Consider the following 18,925-nt stretch of genomic DNA (forward strand, 5'->3'; position numbering starts at 1 on the left):
TGACTAAGTGGGAGAAAAAGAAGGAAGAGGTGAGTGAACAGAAGTGAAGGGGAAGAACATCCGTGTGAGACTCAAGAACAGGTCACAAGAGGACAGATCCCGGCTGCTTTGGATCATGCGTTAAGGCCCTCTGTGAATTGCCCCCTGATTATGTAACTCCCTGCCTTAATAGACTCCTTTTTGAAAGCATTTGGAACTTTACCTACTCCAGGCAGCCTTCCCTGATCGACTTGGATCTCTTCCTTGGCTCCCTGAGCTGTACTACTTTGTACTCATTGATGCCATTTCCCATGATGCTAGGGCCTCTGGGGAAGGGCTGGGGGGGGGGTCTCTGCTTCACTGGGGGTGAGTCTCATTCTCCATTTATCATCTGTAGTCAGAGATATTTTACAATGTCTCTTTTATTGGCTTCAGAGGGTGGGTGAGATTTATTTTGCATGGTTGGTTTTTTTTTTTTTTTTAAGATTTTTAAATTTATTTGTGAGAGAGAGAGAGCGAGAGAGGGCACACACACCTACAAGTGGGGGAATGGCAGGCAGAAGGCAAAGCAGGCTCCTCGCTGAGTAAGGAGTCTGATGCAAGACTTGATCCCAGGACCCTGAGATCATGACCTGAGCTGAAAGCAGACGCTTAACTGACTGAGCCACCCAGGAACCCCTGCCGGGTCTCTTTAAATCCAGTTTGCCTCCAACACAATCTTGAGACAAGGCCTGTTATCTTATATTCTTATATGATTCTTTTCTGTCAGGCTCTGTTGGGCCCAAAACCCAGTGCCTGCCCTCAACCGGCATCCAGCTTAGTGCACAGTCAGAAATCGCCAAAATATGGGAAGAGCCCAGCTGTCCATTGACAGATGAGTGGATAAAGCAGACGTGGTACATATACACAATAGAATATTACGCATCTGTCAGAAAGAATGAGATCTTGCCATTTGCAACGAGGGGGATGGAAACAGAGGGTATTATGCGAAGCAAAATAAGTTAATCAGTGAAAGACAATTATCGTATGATCTCACTCATATGTGGAATTTAACACACACGCACAGGTGTGTTCCCCTGAACACGGGGGAAGGGAAGGGAAAGTAAAATAAGGTGAAAATTGAGAGGGAGGCACCTCTAGGTGCTCTAGGAAACTCTAGGAAACAAAAGAAGGTTTGCTGGAGGGGATGTTGGGGGGATGGGGTAACTGGGTGATGGGCATTAAGGAGGGCATGTGATGTAATGAACACTGGGTGTTATATGCAACGGATGAATCACTGAACTCTACCTGTGAAACTAATAAAAAAAAGAAACAAAGAATGTGTTAAATATCAACTCCCATCTTATGGGAGTGTCCAGGAGGACACGAGCAGAGGGGCTGGGAAGCCGCATGGAGCGATGACGAGCATCTCTGGGACAAGCAGGAGTCCAGCAGGCAATGGGGAGGGCGTGCCAGGTAGAGGACAGCGCTGGGGCAAAGACGTGGAGACATGCAGGAGTAGGGGAGGGGGAGAAAGACGACATGTGGGTGCAGCTGGGTACATGCCATGGAAGAGGGGACTCCCATGGCATGGAGGCCTGCTTGGCAGCCGGCTAAGGCATCCACACTTGAACTCGAGGCTGCTTTTTCTTGGCGGCATGAAGGCAGGTCTTGCCAGTCTAGCAGGATGTAGAAATCTGTGCCAGTGAGCTGGGGACACAACGGGGATGGATCCCCCAACTGCCTTGTGCCCCGAATGAACCCACGCGATGACGCCATTCCTATGAAGATCAAGAGCAGACAAGACATCCACAAAGGTAGGACCAGGAACACCAGTTACCTTGGAGGGCAGGTCCCTCATTCCTGGAGGTCACGGCTAAAGGTGCAGCTGGCAGTATTTACGGGATGGGGCCGGGAAGACTTTCAAAATGAAGAGTTCTCCCACTCAAAGGCCAGGAGGGTCCCTGGTAGGAAGCAGGGCTGCAGGCCATGGGCCTCACCCAGGCTTTAAGGAGCCGAGGAGACGGACTACATCTGGGTTTGGGGAAGATGGAGTTTTGGCCATGATGGAAGCCCACAAGGTCCGGGCATCTCAGGGCACCAAAGTGGCACCGAAGGTGTACACGGGACCTCCACGGACACTCCTGGGCTTTGGGTTTTGTCAATTCTGGCCCTCTGCCCTGAAGCTGCTCAGGCCCAGGAGGAGCCCTGGATGTCCCTCTGTGGCACCCCAGGAGGGGCTAGAAGGAGGTCAGGCAAGGAAGCCAGAGGGAAAATGAAATGGCCCCTGCAGGCCTCTCTGCTTATGATAAGCTCTGGGGGATGATGAATGAACTTCTTCCTCTGATACGAGTCTCAGTGAGGCAGGGCACCCTCGGAGGTCAGAGTCTCTGGCATCAGGTCTGGAGGCTGCTCCTGCTGCTGCTACAGAAAATCATTTTCTGAAACCATGGGCGAAAGCAGAACACAGCTGACTTACACTAAAATGCCGGCCTCACCTCCTCCTGCGGGAAGCCTTCTCAGATCTCCACACCGTGCACACGTGTCTCCTGTGTTCCTGCAGCCCTCTGCCCAGCACTAGAGGATGTTACAGCCTAGGTCTGCATTCTGGCTCTGCCACTCCCCTGTTGTGTGTTCTTGGCAAGTTCCTCAAGCTCTCTGAGCCTGTACGCTGAGGACCATAAAAGCCTTCTGTACAGAACCATCAAGAGGGTCGGGTGAGATCATGTCATAAGCACCCAAAAGAAGTTAGTGCTCGTTATTATTATCATTATTATCAGAGCACACGTCAGGATGGAGCACTGTTGCTGGGTTACTCGACTGGCACCCCCAAGAGATGTAAGCTCCTTGTGGGCAGAGGCCTTGTGGCCGCGTGGATTTCCTGGCACGGTAAATACTTGCATGCATGAATGAACTGTGTCCTCTAAGACCTCTCCGGAGAGCTTTCTTTTCCACCCACAAGGCCTCTAAATCACAATAATTCTTCACAAATGGAGGCTGGATTCACTTTTACTCTGTTCTCTCTTCTATTAGCTCCAAGGCCATGAAAAAGCCACAAACTTCTTCTTCTTCTTTATTTTTTTTTGAAGATTTTATTTATTTGAGAGAGAGAGAGAAAGCACAGGAGCTCAGGGGAAAGGGAGAGAGAATCTGAAGCAGACTCCGTGCTGAGCACAGAGCACAATGAGGGGCTCGATCTCATGACTGTGAGATCACAACCCGAGCCAAAACCAAGAGTTGACCACTTAAACAACTAAGCCATCCAAGTGCCCCGAGCATCTTCTTTTTTTTTTTTCTTTTTAAACTAATGGCTTGTTCCCAGACTCCAAACTCCCAAGACTTCCTCCAGTGGCCTTTCTCATGCTAGGCCCACAAAAATCCTCTTAAAAGAAAGCCCCAATGGTTTCTCAAAAAGTTAAACACACAGTGACCCTATGATCCAGCAGTTCCATTTCTAGGTCCAAAAAAACCGAAAGCAGGGGCTCAGATACATATATCAGTATTCACTGGAACAAAATCCACAATAGCCCGAAACCGGAAGCAAACCAAGAGCTCCTCAATGGACGAAAGGATAAACCAAGTGTGGTTGTGCAGACAACAGAATATTGCACAGCCTTAAAAAGGAAGGAAATTCTGGCCCACTCTACAACCTGGAAGCATCCTGAAGACGCTGTGCTAAGGGAAGCAAGCCAGACACAAAAAAGGCAAGAACTGTATGATTGCACTTATGCGAGGGGCCCAAGACAGGTGAATTCATAGAGAGAGAAAGTGGAATACAGGCCACCAGAAGCTGGGTGGGAATGAGGGCTTATTGTTTAACGGATACAGAATTTCAGTTTTGCATGATGAAGAGAGTTCTCTGGGTGGGGGACGGTGATGGTAGTGCAATATTAGGAAAATATTGCGAATGTACTTAAACGCCCCCAGAAATGTACACTTAGAAATGAATAACAGCAAATTTCAGGTACTTCCCAATTTTAAAAAAGCACCCTCTACAGAACAAATGAAATGCTGGAGGGACCCCATCTCGAATCAGACAGAGCTGGGTACCCCTCTGGCATACCCTCAGCGCTCTTTTGCCTCTGGCCTCCTGATCCGAGATCTCCCCGTCCATCCCCTCCTTGGCTCTCGCTCTGGGGTCCCCCATTCTCTTTCTGTGCCAGGACCCATGGCCACATCATGTACTTCCATGAAATCACCCTGCCCCTGTCCACAGTCACTCCTTTCCATCCCTTGGGCCCCTCTTTAACCCCTCCATGGCCCCGTCATACCCTCTTGAGGATGCTCAAAACGGAAGCCTCGAGAACCTGAGATAGAAAAGCGTGGTTGAGGATGTTCACTATGGGATCCACCGACAAGGAAATGGTTAACCAAAATAGAGTAAAGCCACTGAGGATAAATAAAGATCAGGATGGAACACAGAAGTCATGATAAAGTGTTAAGTGAAAAACACAAGATACTAAAGCTAGGTGTGGACTGATTTCATCCATTAAAAAATACAGACCTTTAGAGACAATCAAGAAACAGACTCTTGATACAGGGAACAAATTGATGGTTACCGGAGGGGAGGTAGGTGAGGGGAGGCAGATAGGGATTAAGGAGTCCTTAATTGTGATGAGCACCTGGTGATATAGGGAAGTGTTGCATCACTGTATGGTACACCTGAAATTAACATTACACTCTATGTTAACTAACTGAAATTTAAATAAAAAAATAAACTGCAGGAAGAAAAAAATATTTTCAGAAGAAACAGAACAGGATGTTCAAGATCATGGTTCGTCTTACATTTGCTTTACAGTGCGGTCATGTTATTTTTATAATGCAATTTATTTTTTGAGGCCAGGCAACACCCTTAGGCTGATGATGAAACACAATCTCTGCGGCTGACTCCAGACACCCACAGGCTGCCCATTGCTGAAGTCCACAAGTCCTTCTGAGCGACTTCCAGAGAGTTCTGGGGCAGGGGCAGGGGAACATCTGACTTGAAGCCTCTCTAATGACTTCAACAAAACACCTCACCAAGCAAAGGAAGGGCAATTTAGGGTCTCTCTTTGACCATCACACTGACCAGGAGATTTGGCCATGAACGGTTTAGCCTCTACATTAGCCCAAAGTTAGACATTCTCACCAAGATCCTTGCTCTCCAACAAATCTGCAAACTGTGGACTTTTCATACTTGAATGACAGCACATTCAAATCATCTGAGCTTTATCATTTTGATCCTACTACACCTTATTCTGTCGTAATATACTTAGTGGTTCATATGATTCCAAAGTATGCAGCTTCATACATAAATAGTCATTTCTAACATTCATGCATTCAACAACTATTTAGTGAGCTAGCGCTGAGTATCGGGTTTGGTTTGCTAGTCACTAAAAATACAAGGAGAATAGGACTCCGGTTCTCTTGGGACTCCTTAACACTGTGATTTCTTATTCCTCAGGCCTATAAACACCTACATGATCTGGTCTTGCCCCTCTTTTCTACCTTTTTCCTTACCACCCTTCCTCTCTGCCCATCTCTTATAGCCATACTTGTTGCTCCCTGAAAACACCAAGGTATTCTTGCCCCAGGGCCTTTGCACTGGTGGTCTCCTCTTCTTAGAATGCTCTTCTCCCTGATTTCCTCACTTCATTCAGGTCTTTGGTCAACTCTCACCTCCTCAAAGATAGTTCTGTTTAAAGGCAAATCTCTTCCTTCACTCTTCCCCCTCCCCACCCTGTTTTATTTTTCTCCAGAGCACTTCTCACCCCTTGAAATGTCATATCTCTGCTTATGTTTTATTTTCTGTCTCCCTTGGTAGAGCTTGGGCAGGAAGTTCATCTTTTTCAGCAATGTATCCCCAGAGCCCAGAACAACCTGGCACATAACAGATGTTTATATGTATCTGGAGATTGAATGAATGGATGAACGAATTGACTCTTGACAGTTCGGGGTGTTCAGTGAGCCAGCTTTGCAGGAGTCATTATGGCGTCCTATCAGACCCACAGCCCCCACTGGCGGGCCTCCCTATCCTCCCTCCTACTGGGCTCTTTCTGTGAATGGCATCCTTAGCAACTCAGGCTCAAAACCCTTGCCACCACTTCTCATTTCCCCCTCCCTCTAGCACCCACATCCAAACCCCTGTCCATTTCAGTGACACTCTGGCCTCCTGCATCAACTCCTTTCTGTCTTCATTCTTACGACCACCCCCACTCCTTATCTCTCACTTAGACACTGTCATTGTGTCTGACCTGGGCCCCCTGCCAGTGGGTCCTCCCCTCCAATCTGTTCTCCACACAGCAGCCAGGATGAGATTCCTATTGGCCAGGCTGGATCAGGTCTCTCCCCTACTCAGAAACTAAAGACCAGTCTCTTAGTTTGGCATTCAGTGCTCCCAGAAACTGCCTCCACCTTCCTACCCAGTCTTCCTTCTCGCGACTCCTCGGTTATCCTTTCTGCTCCAGTTGGAATGAAACACTTCCCAGTTTCTACACACGCCCGAGAAGGCCCCGCTGCCTGTTCTCTGTTCATGCTCCCTCTAATAACTGAAATAATGCCCTTTCTTTCTTCTAGTGTACTAATTATGTAGACCCAACTCACATGTTACACAGCTTCTCCAAGAAGTGACTCCTGGTTTTCCAGAAGAATAAAATCCATCCTTCTTCTCAACTCTTTCCCAAAGGTCATCTGTATCTCTTCTAGGGCAGGTGTTGGGAAATGACAGGTGATAGGACAGGGAAGAGTTCAGAATCTGGATTCAGATGATCTGAGCTCGAGGTACAGCTCTCTGGATGAGACTTTTAAATTATGCACCCTTAGGTAAGTTCGACTCCGAGTCTTAGCTTCCCCGTTAATAAAATGGGAATGGTAACACTGTGGCTATCATGGGTGTGTTAGAGAATGAAATGTAAGCGACAGTGTAAGAAAAGCTTTGACACTACATCAATTACTAAATTCCGTCACAATTAGCTGTGAAACAACGGATGAAGAGAAGCGTTCCTTGTCCCAGGGAGGTTTCATGGATGTCTTATGCCAGCTGAGCCCTAAGTCAGGTGGGGAAGGGAATTTTGGGGAGAGAGGGACTCTGGGGCCCTAAAATCCCATGTCTTTGGGCAATGGAAGAGGGAAGACGTGGAGGGTATACCCAAAAAGCCCGGGCTCTAACGGTATTAATAGTTACCTATTCCGGAGCTCCTTCTATGCCCCAGGCACTGTGCTAAGTACCCTACATAAATTATCTCACCTCATTGTATTCCCTCATAGAGTAATAGAAGAGGAAAAGCAGGCCCACAGTAGTTATATAAATAAGTGCTCCCCTTCCCCCCACCCTTCTCCCTGGTTCAGCCCTGAAAAGTACCCTGCAAATTTCCAATCCCAAGATCTTATCTTTCAGATGGAGAATCTCAAACCCAGAGAGGTTATGAGCATTCATTGAAGCTGTCCAGCCAGCGAGGAGGAGGCTGGGCCTGGAACCCAGATCTCTCCACTTTCAGGGTGGGAGCCACTGCTCCACAAAAAGCCAAGGGGCACCAAGCGTTAGGAAGTCTACGTAAATGGTGCTTCTGGAGAGCAATGCCATTTTTAGGGCCTATGGCCTGAGTGGTGGTCCCTGAAGTTAGGACACCTAGTCACCTTGCCAGGCTGCTCACCCCACTCAAGAAGGAAACTCTTGAGACAAGAGCCTCAGGCCCCTACAGATTGAACACTTCCCTCCTTGCCAACCATGTTGTCTACGTCTTGAGTCTCCTCAAGAGTGACTGACTTCATCCACTCACCACCCAGCTTGTACTCCTTCGATATACCTCTCGGGGCACCCTGTCTGCACCAGGCATCAGGCTCAGCTCTGGGGACACCCAGCTGCCCTTGAGGAAGCCTTGCCCTGAGCTACCACCTGAGTCTGATGAAGCTGTAACTCAAGCTTCCCCAGCAGCTTTGTCAGCAACACCAAGAGGCCATACTCAACAGACATCAAGGAGGAAGGGGCAACCGGACGTGAAGGATTTGGGGACCTCCACAAAGGGATGACGCAAGGGGCCTGGGTATAAGATGCAGGCCATTAAGAATGAGGGGAGCGTGACTGGGAAGCCGTATAGTCAGGTCAAGGTGAGGGAAGGGGTTGCCTCTTGAATGCCACAGCAACTGGTCCAACTGAGGACACAGACTCGGTGACTTCTGGGAGAGCCCAACATCCTAGAATCTGATCTCCTGCCCAGGGCTGCTGCTTCATTCTTGCCAATCAAATCCCCAAACCTGGAGTGCTTGCTTGCATAAGAGAGCTCTCTCCTTTGAGGCTGACTGAAGCAAACTAAAGGCCACCCTTTTCCCCCCACAGTAAGGATGGTAGCAAATGAATGGCACCTGCCGCTCCAAGTGGGGGCAGAGCTGGAATTACAAAGACTTTGCTGGTACACTCAGATGAATTTTGGGGTTCCAGTGGCTATAGAATTGAATCATGTAGGAGAAAAATGAATAGGAAAGCCAAAGACCCTAAATTCTAAGGCAGGCTTTGTCACCAACTGTGGTGACCTTGGTCAAGCCACCTCACTGGACCTCAGTTTCCCCATTTGCACAGTGAGAGGGTTAAGTGAGTTCCAAGGGCTCATCTGGTTCTGACCCTCTAAGCCACGTGATCCTTGGTCAGGTAAGCCCCTCAGGGCTCTGATCAGGACAGTCTCCGGATTTTGCAGGAGTCTGGGCCTCATCTAGGAAAAAAGGGCATGCTGGGGGAGGGGAACGCGCTGGGCTCTTATTTTGAGGGTGGGTGGGTAGCCGGTGATTTAAGCTACACTGTCGGTCCGGGGGAGGCGAAGCGAAGGGAAGGCTGGGAGTTCGTTTTACAGGCCAGCAGGCTAGCGGCGATCTCCTGCCTCCCTCCGGAGCTTCAGACCCCGGAGAGGCGATGCAGCCAAGAGCCGCGCACCAGCCTCGGTCGCGGAGGCTCGGACCCGGGACCACCGCCTCCATCCTTCCCCGCAACCGTGCACGAGCTTCGTGGGGAGTGGCTGCCGCTCTCTCCCCGGTACCCAGCGCCGAGCCCCCTCCCGACGCGGGTCCCCCTCCCCCAGTCCGGGGGCGCAGGGAGCCCCATGGGGGCGTGGCGGTGGCGGGCTCTGGCTTCTCGGCCCTGGGGGTTGGAGGAGGTCTCACTCGCGGGGCGGCCCCGGCAGGGACCCCGCGCCTTCCACCTCCCTGTTCCCCACACAAAGGCGCCCACAGAGGCGCCGCACTTACCGGCCAGAGCGGGCTCCGGGCGCCGGCGAGCGGGCGGGCGGGCAGGCTGGCGGGAGGATGTGCGCGCGCGAGTGTGCGTGTGTCTGCGTGTGTTCCTGTGTGTGTCTGCGCGAGTGTGTGTGTGTGACGGGGGCCGCGCCGAGCTCTGTGCGTCTGCGTGTGCGGGGGCGTCCGTCCGTCGGTCCGTCTGCCCGGCGCTCCGTCCCGCGCTCCGTGCGCGCTCCCTTGCCCGGCCGCCCCACCAAATGCGCCTGGGCTGCGGAGTCGCGGGCGCAGCGCCGGGTCTGCTCGGCACCCCCCGGCCCGGCTCCGCCCCGCCCCCGGGCGGCCTGGCGCCGCTCGCCGGGAATTGCGCAGGGCCCGCGGGTCTGGCGGGCGGGGCGTGGGAGCTCCGGCAGCGCCCAGGGGCCCGAGTGGGGCCGGATCCCCGAGCCTTAGTCCCTGACCCTGCTCTCAGGAGCCCCCTCCCCCTACTCTGCGCGGAGTCCCCGCGCGCGCCGCCCCCGCGCGGAGGTTGCCTGGACAGCGAGGGCGGGGGAGCGGGAGAACCGCATGCATTTCATTCATGATTTTCTCTTCACGGGAGCCCCGGGCCCGGGCTGCGCCGATACGGCGACCGCCAGAGGGACCCCAGCGGGGTTGTGCGCTCTGAACCCAGTGCGGGACGTACAGGCAGACATATGGGGGTAAAGGAGAGCAAGACAAAAGGGTCAGTCCTGGGGGCGTAGGGGGGGGCCGGAGGGTGCCAGGAGAGGGTGCTGTGCCGCTCCCCCATGTTGCCCGCAAGATGCCAACATCTGCACGGAGTGGTTGCATACCCGGGCGCACACAGTGCCGGGTGCCCAGGACCTGGTCCAGGGCTCGGAGGAGGCACCAGCCTTCCCATTCTTCTTTCTTCAGTTTCTGGGGAGCAAGACCTCGCTCCGCCGGGTCTCTCTGGCCTGATGATGCTCGCGGTGGGGCACGCACCTGTCTTGGCTTTCTCCTGGGCACCAGGGGCCGGGACGTGCAAGGAGCTGCCCATGGACCCACAATCTCACATATTCCCAGGCTGGCACCCCGCTAGTTAGAGGTTCCTCATATTCCTGATTGGCGGGGGGGGGTGGGTTGGGGGGAGCTTTTTGAAGTATCAGGCTGCACACAGAGCAGGGAACCTAAGCTCCATTTTTACATGGGGTAACCGAGGCGAGACACCACACAGCTATCACCCTCGTTCCAGCCACTATCCTCTTTCACCCGGAATTCTGCTATAGCCACCAGACTGGTCTTCCTGCTTCCAGCCTTGGCCCCCTGCAGTTGATTTGCCACACAGCAGTAAGAGATCCTTTTAAAACGTAAGTCTTCAATCCTACAATGGCTCTTCATTTTAGGCAAGTGAAAGCTAAAGCCCCTTAACAGGCTGCAAGGCCTCTCCTGAGCTGGCTCCCTTTGAAGTCTCTAACCTCACTTCCTAACGCTCTTTTCGCAGTGGTCTCTTTTAATGCACTGGCCACATGGCAGCTATCCTGTGGCCTTAGGACCTTTGCACCGCTCTGCTTGGGAACTGCCCCCAGAGAGTCACATGTCTTGCTCCTTTACATCTTAAATGTGTCACCTCAAAGAGGTCTTCTGTGACCATCCTATTTTAAATTGGAAGCCCACTCTCCCTATTTTCTTCGTGGTAGTGATGACCTTTTTGTGTGTCTCCTGTGGCTCATTGGCCCTTCACTGTCAGCTCTCACCTCAGTCTCTGGCTTTCCAGTTTCCCAGGCTCCCCAAAATTTTGTTCTCTAAACAAACTATATTTTTCTGGTTTCTATCCTTCGTTCATCCAGTGCTTTCAGCCTGGAAAGCCATGCCCCTCTGTTTTACCTCATTTGTAAGCTCCAGTTCAAATACATCCTTCTCCATAGGGCTTTCACTCACATCCCACCCGGAAACTAAGCACTCATTCCTTTCTGTCTGCTACGATAGCAGTTAGTTTCTTTCTTTCTTTCTTCTTTTTTTCTTCTAAGTGCACTATAAACTCCTGGGCTAGGGATGGGTCTCTTATCTCTCCCCAGTTCCCAGCATGGAGGGACCATCATTGCATGTTTGTGGATTAAGGGCAGTGATATGGAAGGACAGGATCTTGATTGGTCTTTTTTCCCCCCTAGGAGAGGCACCGAGCCCAGCTAGATCTTCTCATTATCCTCAGGTAGTTGTCTGTGGATCCAGTATCAGATAATCAGGTCGTGCTGCTTGGTCTGTACGGAAACGTGGGTAGACATGTCAGTTACTGCTCAAGGACTTGTTCTCCCTCCCTGAGAGCATCATCTCTGTCCTTCAGCATAAGGTTGATTTTTGCTAATGGCATCAGTGTAACAATAGCAGCGACCATAAATGAACATTGAGTATGCTCCAGGCACCGTTTCGTGTATTTTCAGTACATCGTTCTATTCATCTTCGTGGTAACTTTGGGAGGCAGGCATTTTGATATTCTCATTTTCAGAATAGAAACCAGAAGGGAAAAGTGACTCATGTTTAAGGTCCTGCAGTTGATATGTGAGGGGTGTGTGTTTCAAATTCAGATCTAGCTAAATCCAAAGTCGGAGTTCATGGAGCAGGGGTGCCTTACTGGCAAAGGCCTTGGAGGCTGATGGAGAGGAGGGGAGGGGAGGAAGAGGGCTCAGAGAGATTCGGCAAGGTCAGCCTGGCCCAGATTCTTTTGGAAGCCAGCTCAGGGAGTTACAGAGGCTTGGCACTCCAGCAGGTCTGGGGACTTGCTGGCTTCTGTCAGGGATGCCTGTGATGTCCTATGGGGAAGGTGAGTTGTCACCCTTTGTGAAGACAATACCGGAAGGCCAGGACTGCCTCAAAGACATTCATTCCCAGCTGTGTGCTTTGGGTTCCAAACCCAGCCCTAGTTGTCAGATGTGATGTGCAATGTCCATCTCCAGGGGTTACAGTAAGGATCTGTAATGACATACACGGTAAGATACCTGCATGATACATACCTGTGTGACTGGACCTACAATGTAGTAGAGGCTCAAAAAATGATCTGTTTTCTTTGCTTCTCGTAGGGTATTGCTGTCCCATAGGGATAGAGCTAAACTAGTCTTCTTATCCCTTTTCTGCCCTGTATATCCTTTTATTAAAGAGTTTTAGATTCCCATTGTCTGGTAAGTGTTACCATGGGGTGTAGTTAAGGAAGGAAAGTCCAACTTTTATGAAGGGCTTTAAAAACAAGCTATCCATGTTGCTTCCCTCTATTCTCCCCTTTCATCTGCATGGGTACTGTTATTACCAATGAGGAAGCTGAGGCCCAGTACTGTGACCATGGTTTCCCGTTGGCCACAGTACTCTCTAATGAATGGCAGGAATGAGATTCTGACCGGTGTCTGACTCAGTGCCCTGAGCAGCACCCATCTGTTTACCTCTTCAGCATGCAGAGTGAGCCCACCAATTTCCTTTCTCTTTTCTGATGGGGAAGAAGAATTCTGTGAGTCCCATGACAATGGAGTCATCCTTTGGGGGTCGGGAGGGGTTAGGCTTACTGGGCCATTTTGTGTGACTCATGTAGCCTCTTTTGAGGAAGGGAGGAAGAGGGGTTTGGGAAAGAGGAGAGAAAGGGGGGGGGAGAGAGAAAGAGGACCTGACTAACCAGAGAGCAACTTGCTGGTGGTTTTTGATGGGCTTTTAGAGATTAGAGTTGATATTTCTTGCTTTTGGTCTCACTTGGAATTCACGCTACTGATAATGAAATGTTTTGCTTCAGTGAAAATGTTCCCCTATCCAGATTTTATTTATTGACTTACTTATTTATAACCCACCCCAATCCACAAAGGATTTGAGGTAGCTTACCGCAGGAGCAGAAACCATAAAACAATGTTAAAATATCAATAAGGATAGAGAATCAGGACCAAGGAAGATGTAAATAAACTTTGAGAGACAAGACCAAAGCTTGATAATTACAGCTGATTTTTATTGAGTTCTTCCTGAATGCAAAGGAATTTGTATACATCACTTTGTTTAATCCGTAAAAAGAGCCCTGTGAGGTAGGTGCTATTATTCTCTTCCTTTTGAGGCACAGAGAACTGAGGGCCAGAGAGATGAACCATGATGCCCAAAGTCATGTAACTGGTGAGCCATAGAACCAATATTTGGTTTGACTTTGGAACTCGTGCCCTTCACCGCTGTCCTGCCCTGCCTCCCCAGTAGAATAAAGACTACAAATATGCAGACCACAGAGGCCTCCAGGGCACTGGGCTTGAGCCTCAAATTCAGTTCTGATCATCTTGGATGGCAAAAAGAAAGGGAAATAGCACATGGAACTAATGCCCTCACACCGTACAAGTCTTTGTTCAAGGTCACTTCCTCAATGAAGCTCACCCTGACCACTCCTTTAAATAGTGGAGCTTGCCTCTGCCTCCTCCTTGCTGCTGCCCAGTCCCTCTTTACCTTTTCCTTTATGATGGCACATTTTACCTTCTAACACACTGGGTAATATACAAGCTATATTGTACATTTGTTGTAACATAAAGCACTCTTCAATATATTCTTTATTAATACATTTATTTGTAAATTTTAGATTAACTTATGTGGCTAATAGGGTCACTGTTTCAGTGTCCATCGTCTTCTGCTAGAATAGAGGTTCCACATGGGCAGACATTGTCATCTGTTTGGATCACTGATATATCCCAAGTGTCATAATGCCTGGTGTGTAGTAGGTACTCAATAAATTTTTGTTGCATGCTTGAATGATTATTTCAGCGAGGAAGAAACAGACCAATATGTCTAAAGTGGCAAAGTAGGTCACCTTTTTTTTTTTTTTTTGCTAGTTTACATTATCTTCTCCTCCTTCCTCCTTTCTTTTCTTCTTTGTTTTTCTCCTGTTCATTTCCATAAAGAATTGGAGGCAGCTCTAACACTAAGCTCTCAGAGCACAGTTTCGGGAGGATTTTTCTGATGATAGACCCTTAGGGTCCCTGTGGCCAATGACCTTAGTCTCATTGTTATAGGAAATGTATAAATGGGTTTCATGAAGCCAATTTTGGTGAGGTCTCTCAACAAAAGTTGGGCATCATCCTACACCTAAATTGGCAAAGGTAATTCATTTAGGGGTTGAGGAATAGTGTCCCAATATCTTTCCCAAGGACTTGGGATTTGGAGCAGATGCTGTGGGATGGGAGATGGGAAAATGAAAAGCAGAGAATTTATGTGAAATAATTGACTTAAAAGGAGAGGCCATCTTTGTGTTCCTAAAAGCTCACCTCCGGAGTCGTATTTCCTGGCTGCAAGCCTGAAGAGTGAAAAGCCAAGGACATTAACAAGGTTTGTCAGAGGAGACGCTGAGCTGGGGTGGATGCGGGCTGGAGGTGTGATGTGATCTTTCTGTAGGAGCTGGCCTCATATCCGGGCCAAGCCTCTGAGAGCCGCAGACACCAGCCTGTCAACTCAAGGTGAAGGCCAAGGGCACCTGGCTGCCAATCCCAGGGAGAAACATCTGAAACACCATCTCAGGAGGAGTGAGAGTTGGAACTTTGATCACTCCTCTAGGATCTTATGAAGCAGATTCGTTCAAAAAAATTTTTTTTTATAGAGGGCCTCCTCTGGGCTGGTCCCTATTCCAGAAGCTGGTTACCTATTAGAAAACAAGACGCTCCTTCCCTGCTCTCATGGAACATACATTCTAGGGGGACACACTGCCAATGAACCAGGTTAAAATAATGAATAAAAAAGATAATTTCATACAGGGATAAGTGCAGTAAAGGAAAAGAAAAGAGAACGGGGCGATGGAGCGTGAAGGTAGAGAGAGGATGTTTCTGGGTGACCAGGGAGGGCCTCTCGGAGGAGATAACATCTGAACAGAACTTTGAGTTAGAAGAAAATGGCCACGCAGAGTAGGGAAGAGCTTTGTAGGTAGAACTTTCTCTTCTAGGCCCAGCAGAAAGGCCAGGGACAGATGAGGTGGGAGAGGAGGCTGGGGAGTTTGCATTTTATTCTGGTGTGCTAGGAAGTGACAGAAAGTTCCTCTGTGGGGAGAGTGATGGGGCTTGACTCCGAATCTGGAATCGGAGAGAGTAGCAGCAGCAGAGAAGCACTGAGAATCCCAGCCCTCTGTGCCCAGAGGGCCCCGGAAGACCTCCCATCCCGTGCTTCCCAAGCTGGTTGCATCTCAGAATCACTAGGGAGAACTATTTAAAAAATATAGATTCTCAGGCTCCCCCCACCCTCTAGAAAGTCTGACTCAGTAGGATTGGGCGAGGCTCTATCTTAAGATGCTGCCACTGATCAGCTGGGAACAAGTAGCTGGCCAAGGTCCCCCCCTTTTAGGGGGACTATATGGAGGTACAAGAAGGAGAAATGCCTTGTCTTGAGGCCCCACAGGGTGTCTGCTGACCCTGGAGCACTGAGGGCCAGGGGTGTCTGGCAAAAAGCCACAGGAGTGACTATTGGCTAACATAGGCAAAGGGGAATTTATTGGAAGGCAGTGGGGGCAGCTCACGGTTGGAAGGGAAGGCTGAAGAACCATGCCTGGAAAGGTGAGAGTCAGGCTTGTAAGTTTCCAGGGTTGGGACATCTCCAGCGTCCCATCCACGTGTCCCCATAGAGATGCATGAGCACCTAACTTGGTTTTCTTCCTTCCTACCACTCAAGACTCCAACTTCTGGGAGAGCCGGAGACTGACTGGCTGGGTTCTGGCTGTGGACTCCCCGCACTGGCTAAGGGAGGGCACACCCTGATAGATAGTCCTATTCAGACTTCACTCAAAACTTCTTCCAAAAGGAAACCAGGGGTCTGTTACATAAAGAGCAGCCACAAATGTGCACTACACGCGGAACCTCACAGGGTCATAAAGATCACTAATCACTAGCATCATTCCCATCATTATAGTAACACTTACTCACTTACCACGTACTATTTGAAGCATGGTACATATATGAGCTAATTTAACTCACACTTTAAGGCTATAAGGCAGGTACTGAAGTAGGTGCTGAGCTGGGAAACTGAAGCACAGAGAAGGTAAGTAGCAACTAATGTCTAGATTCTGCTTTTAAAGGCTCCAATGGTCATTTACACCTGTTGCCTAATATGCTTCTCATTTTTAACTTGTGAGGGCAGGCATTTTTACAGTGGAGAAAGTGAGAGTGAACATGCTGTAAGATCTAGTTAGTAAGTAGGGGAGTCCTTGGATTCATAGATTCACTCACTCATTCATCCACTCACCTACCCATCGTCTGTCTGTCCATCCATCCATCCATCCATCCATTCACTCGCTTATTCATTCATCAGGCAGCAAGCAGCTGTCAGGTTCTGGGAACGCACTGGTTAATAAGCTACAGTTTCTTCTCTCCAGGAGTTTACCAACCCCTGGTGTAGTGTTTGGGGCAGTGGTGAGAGAAGAGTCTAGAATGTGAGGCTGGCCCAGGAAAAATAAAAACGAAAACAAAACCAAGGGCCTCTTGTTAAAGAGTTTGGATTTTGTCTTGAGGGCAACCGCAGAAGGATTTGAAGCTGGGAATATGTGTCTTATGCAGACAACACTGACTGCAGTATGAGGAATGGACTAGAGGGTAAGAATGAAGGTAGGGAGACAGTTGTGGGGTAAGTGGGGTGAGAAAGCATGACTGTCCGGATTAGGATGTTTGCACTGGAGGTGGAAGGACGTGAACAGAGTTGACAGATTAAAAAGTGGAATTGACAGGACTTGCTGTTTGGCTGAGGCTGGGGGGTGAGGGTGGGTTTGAGGATGAGGCCAGGGTTTCTGGCTTGGGAAGCTGGGTGAGGTGTGGTGCCTTATACTGTGTGAGGTCCCCCTGAGGAACCGTTCGGGTGTGGGAGAGGATAGCTTGGTTTTGGACATGTGGTGTTTGAAATTTCAGTATGACAGTGACAGGGAGGGATAGAGAAGTTTGTAGATCTTTTGCCTCCAGACCCTGTGATCTTCCCAGAATGCCTTGCTAATGTGAGAATCTCCATCTGTGAAGAACACTCAGAAACTGAGACTGTCAGATAAACCTTGGAGATCCCCTACTTCATTTCACATGAGAAAACAGAGGCCAGAGAAACGTGGTTCCTGAAAGATGCCATAGCAAGGGGAAAGTAGAACTAAAACCAGAAGGGCTTCCCGGAAGGCCCGTTCCCTATCCTCCCACAGGCCCCTAGTCCAGAGGGCATGTACCAGACACCTCACAGCGGAAGCCAGACTCCAGAAGGGTTCAGTTTGGCTTGCAACTAGTTCAAACTAGTTGTCACTGTTAAGAAAAGATTAGAACATTTCAGGGGCACCTGGGTGGCTCAGTCGTTTAGCGTCTGCCTTCAGCTCAGGTCACGATCCCGGGGTCCTGGGATCCAGTCCCACATCGGGCAGGCTCCCTGCTCCACAGGAAGCCTGCTTCTCCCTCTCCCACTTCCTCTGCTGTGTTCCCTCTCTCGATGTGTCTCTGTCTGTCAAATAAATAAATAAAATCTTAAAAAAAAGATTAGAACATTTCAAGTACAAATCCATATTTAAAAAAAAATAACAAGATCTGGCAACCTCAGGCTCCCATGCCTACATGACAGTGACCAATGACGCTGGGGAGCAGCGGCTCCCTTGAAGCGGGACGTGTCCAGTTTGTCACAGTCCCCACTCTTTTCCCCATCACCGAGGGCATGTGCTATTTGCCACTTGTCAACAGGCCTGCTCTGTTGTTTTTCTTAAAGAGCAAAGTCCCATATTTTTGGTATCATAACTAAAATATCTCTTATCTGTCCCCAGCTTGCTTCATTGCCCTGGCTTCTGAAAGCATTTGAGTGATGACCCTACCCCTTCCCCTCTGTGAACCACACATTCCTCTTCTGCAAAGCGAGGCATTTGAATACGCTTCCCGGCAGAGGGTGGGGGGGGCCTCCAAGGTGCACTTCAGAAAGGAGATGTGCTATTGGCAATGTGTAATTGTTCTGCAGACGGTTTTTGAGGGATTGCTCACCCTTGACTCTTTTGTTCTTGAATTATGATTTATCTAAGCCCTTGGAAGAAAAATGCCTTTTGTTTTGGGAGTTTATCCTTCATCTTTCGATTTTGAAAAAAATGAGTACTTCAAACAATGCAGCATCGCTGCAGTGACTAGGAAGAGAGCAGCGCCGGAGGCTGTCTGGAGACAAGGCAGCAGAAAACTCTTGTCTTTCTTTCTCTTCCCTTCCCACCCCTTCCCATCCTTACCCCTTCCGTCCTTTCTCTTCCCTTGCCTTCCCCTCCCCTCCCTTCCCTTCTCCCCTCTCCTTCCCTCCCTTTCTTTCTCTTCCCTTCCTTTCTTTTCCCATCCCTCCCCCCATCCTTCCCTCTCTCCTCTCTCTTTTCTCCTTTGAGCAAAGATGTCATAATCAAAATCCTTTTCTAAAAAGACCAGTCTTATGCCCAATAGAGTTTAGGTTGGGGATGCCTGGGTGGCTCAGTAGGTTAAGCCACTGCCTTCAGCTCAGGTCATGATCCCAGGGTCCTAGGACGGAGTCCAGAATCAGGCTCCTTGCTCGGCAGGGAGCCTGCTTCTCTCTCCGCCTCTGCCTGCTTGTGCGCTCAATCACTCTCTCTCTCTCTCTGACAAATAAATAAATAAATAAAATCTTAAAAAAAAAATAGCGTTTAGGTTGCCCTTGAATTCAAAGGGTTGTTTCTAAAGACCATCCCCTCCCCAGCCAAACTATCAAATACTCAATGAAATGAACTCTTGAGTTTTAATTCTGGCTCTGTTATTAGATAGGTGGTTCATCTTGGGAAAGTAATTTACTTTTCTCTGGGCTTTGGTTTTCC

At 49.4% G+C, this 18,925-nt stretch overlaps 1 protein-coding gene across 1 annotated transcript in view; it reads right to left on the reverse strand.

Annotated features, from left to right (window-relative positions):
* The window catches only part of PTPN5 (protein tyrosine phosphatase non-receptor type 5), a 54,773-nt gene extending 45,569 nt beyond the window's left edge, over positions 1-9,204 (reverse strand). The window contains exon 1 of the mRNA XM_044258940.1: positions 9,172-9,204. The gene's annotated coding sequence lies outside the window, so the exon portion shown is untranslated. The remainder of the gene's footprint in view (positions 1-9,171) is intronic.
* Between the last annotated feature and the right edge of the window lie 9,721 nt (positions 9,205-18,925).

This window comes from Neovison vison, chromosome 7 (assembly GCF_020171115.1).
Source record: "Neovison vison isolate M4711 chromosome 7, ASM_NN_V1, whole genome shotgun sequence".
NCBI lineage: Eukaryota > Metazoa > Chordata > Mammalia > Carnivora > Mustelidae > Neogale > Neogale vison.